General features: G+C 52.3%; 1 pseudogene; it reads left to right on the forward strand.

Annotated features, from left to right (window-relative positions):
- LOC120653532 lies at window positions 1-1297 on the forward strand (annotated as a pseudogene).
- The last annotated feature ends 2536 nt before the right edge of the window (window positions 1298-3833 follow it).

Here is a 3833-nt window from a genome sequence, read left to right on the forward strand (position 1 = left end):
ATGGTCGTCGACAGCGCGCCCCGGGCCGCGGCCGCCGCCACCGTCCCAGCCGATCTCCACGCAGCTGAGGTAGTTGTTGCCGTGCGCGGCGGCGAGGCGCGTGACGTCCTCGTTCTTGACGACGACGACCTCCTCCAGCTGGATCCTCAGGTACGCCTCGTCCTCTGCCTACAGCTTCCCCTTGGCATTCTCCTTCACCTCCTCCTCGTCGGGCCCCGGAGCCGCAGCCGGAGCAGGGGCGGCCCGGCGGCTGCTGACCATTGGGTCGCAGCAGCAGTTCCCGCCGCAGCAGCAGGGGTCCTAGCCCGGGAAGGAGCATCAAGGGCAAGGTGGCGCTGGTGACCGGGGCGACTCTGGCATCGGGCGCGCGGTGTGCCTCTGCTTCGCGCTGGAGGGCGTGACAGTGGCCTTCACCTACGTGAAGTTCCACGAGGACCGGGATGCCGAGGAGACCCTGCAAGTGCTGCGCGGCATCCAGTCCCGCACGGGCGCCCGCGACCGATGGTGGTGCCCCCCGACCTGGGCTACGAGGAGAACTGCTGCCGCGTGGTGGAGGAGGTCGTCGGCGCCTAAGGCGGCCGCATCGACGTGCTGGTGAACAACGCCGCAGAGCAGTGCGAGCGTCCGTCGCTCCCGGAGGTCACGGAGGCGGTCCTGGACTGCGTGTTCCGCACCAACATCTTCTCCTACTTCCTGGTAACCAAGCACGCGCTGCGGCACATGGCGGAGGGCGGCAGCATCATCAACACGTCGTCGGTGAACGCATACAAGGGGAACAAGACGCTGCTGGACTACACGGCCACCAAGGGCGCCATCGTGGCCTTCACCCATGCGCTGGCGCTGCAGCTGGTGGAGAAGGGCATCCGCGTCAACGGCGCCGCGCCGGGCCCGTGTGGATGCCGCTCATCCCGGTGTCGTTCGGGGAGGAGAAGGTGTCGCAGTTCGGGTCCGAGGTGCCCATGAAGCGCGCCGGCCAGCTTGCCGAGGTGGCGCCCAGCTACGTCTTCCTCGCCAGCGAGCTCTTCGCACCGCGCTCTTCGACGGCGCCGTCCACGAGCTCTTCGCGCTGCCCGCCGACACCAAGCGCCGCAACAGCTACGGGCCCGACAAGCCCCTGTACAGCTACCTCGCCGGCATCCTGGGCCTCGCCAACGCCTACGAGAGCCTCGCCATCGCGGACCGTGCCATCGTCGGCGAGGAAGTCGCTCCACTTGAGCTGCTGCCCGTGGTCTGCCGCTGGCGGACGCCCGATGATGATGGCCTGCTGCTACCGGGGGGGCTGTTTGGACCGGGATGAGGACGCGGAACAAGTTTAGGGTGTTGCATGCTCGTTTTGCAAGTACCGGGACCGGGATGAGAACACAGAACAAGTTGGAGGACCGCCGGTGAAATTTACTCTTTCTCATATGTATGCATACTCATCTAATTTTGTAGACTTAAACGGGGCAGGGGGCAAAAAAAAAGATGGAGCTAGAGGCAGCAGGCTACATGAGAGGGTTAGTTAGTGCTGAAGATAGGGAATCGGTGCCCAATACCAAGTGCCCATGCATGATGCATCCTCCTATGTCCACCATGATGTAACAGGCAAAAGGTGCTTCAATTCAAGGGTTTTCCTTCCAGGGTGAGGGGGAGAGAGAGAGAAAAAATCTTTTTGGATAGAAAGAAGAAACCAATGGTGGGGTGGCCTTGCAATTGCAAGGAGTGGTGGTGCCTTAAGGGAGGTGCATTAATTTATTGTGCGATTAGGACCTGCGATTAGAGCACGACTATAGGCGGCCTCCTCCCAACGGTCTCCATCGCCGTGATGTGATATTTTTTCTTTTTTTTTCCAAAGTTTTTTTTTAACAGCAGGCACCTGAGAAAAGAATTGACAGGACTATTTGTGTCCGCGCTTTGGGACGATTTATTGCGACACGTGTCTATCCGAGATGGGTGGTTTAGAGGAAGATGGGCTTGCTTATGTGTCTCTAAACACAGAGGTTTTTAGCCTCACTTTGTTCTACTGGAACAGTTGCTCCTAGTGCTCGCATAAATATATGGACGGTAGCCATGTAAAGATGATGTCGTGCTATACGATCATACGAGGCTAGATTTTTGTATAAATTGTACGCTTGAAAATAAAAATGTGTGAAAAAGTTTACAATTGATTTTGAGAAGAGATGCTACATATATCTGTAGCCTTGTTGCCTTTATTCATGTCAAATATAGGGCAAAAATAGCAAACAAGATGGGCTTTGTGGTGCAAACTTCTGGTTACACAAATTTTACTGCTAGACAGAGACAGTCAGAAACATATAGCTGGAAAGCCTTAGTGAAATTGGGCAATTAGGCTCATCATGAACTGTCCTTTCCTCTGGTCTTATGATCATTTTCAGCTAGCATCACCAGTTAACAGCAAAAGGGCCATTGCATACAGCTTGCGTGCACGACTATTTTTTTGGCAGCGAAAAAGGAAAATAGATGAGGCCTGTTGTGGTGCGTGTGGTGACACACAATCGACGGTACTGCCGAAATTATTGTATTGGGCGACTTGGTGTACTCCTCCTCCATCTCATGCCAAGATACCTCCTAGAGGAAGGCTGGGCCTCACCTATGCAAATTTATATAATTAGGGCCAGTATTGGTTTAGCTGTCCCTGGCCTGCCCCTTTAAAATTTTTGGGAGGTCCATTTCAATCTTATATGGAGCCGAATTGACCTCACCTACTGCCAGGTTCCTTTCAACATGGCTGTAAACAACTACACCATTTGTATTCTGCTGGTGCCCCTACAACCAGAAAAGATGTGTAGTTTGGTTGGCACCAACATCATATGCTTGCACCATATAGTCCATATTTAGCAGCATAAGAGTAGTTGGTATTGGGAGGTATTCTGTCCTGATTTCCTCTCTTTTCAGATAGTAATAAATTTGAGTATTATTCCATTGCCTGGAAAGTATGCTTGGTAAAAAAAATTCAGATAGCAAGCAGTGCCCTGTTCTTTAATTTGAATGTATGGTACATATAATTATTCAAACAAAAGTTTAGGCAGTTTCATGTCAGATAGTAGTTGTATTATTAGTGGCTCTAATCCTCATGAAAGAGGTCAAAATATGCTTAAAGTAAGGGCCTCCATGATCAGTCCTCAATTCAGTCAACTTTAATTAGCTGTCCCTAATAAAGTTCTTGGATTTTGGTTCTTCTCCATGTCCTTGTAACTTGTAAGGACACCACTTGACGGTTAGTAGCCGTTTCTGTACCGCTGTAGCCAAGGTCAGAAAAGGAGAGAACTGAATGCAAAGCACCGAGAAGATATGAAAGATGGGAGCATGATCCCAAAAGGACACGGCCCACGGAGACAGGTCCCAGCGAGAGGTGTGACCTGAGTGATCGGCCTCCTCACATTGGCTGTTGACACAATCCTTGCAGTGTAACTTTCAGTGTCAACTTCTGCTTTTTGTGTGGAACCAAAGGGGCCTTTGCCCTTTCAGCCACTAGAAGAGGCTGCTGCACAACCCCCCCTGGTATGGATGCGTAGATGTATACAAGTCCATGGGATTGAGATCATGGCCTCTTTCCCTGGATGCCTTGCAGAAAACACAAGTGCCCCCGTGTGGGGAAGGGTGCTGAATTGCAGAAATGAGTGGGTGACGGAATGGAACCCCTTTTTTTCTAATCTTACGGGAGAGGTCGATGCATGATTGCTGTGACGGAACCACCAAATTAAAACTCTAATTAAGCGTAATGGCCGTCATTTGAACACATCGGGCTCATTAGCTTAACGGTTTAATTTGGCGATCTTTTCTCAACCCACATCCCGATCGAAACATCACCGATAGTCCCACGCGAAGGTGGG

Source organism: Panicum virgatum, chromosome 1N, assembly GCF_016808335.1.
Source record: "Panicum virgatum strain AP13 chromosome 1N, P.virgatum_v5, whole genome shotgun sequence".
In the NCBI taxonomy this organism is placed as follows: Eukaryota; Viridiplantae; Streptophyta; class Magnoliopsida; order Poales; family Poaceae; genus Panicum; species Panicum virgatum.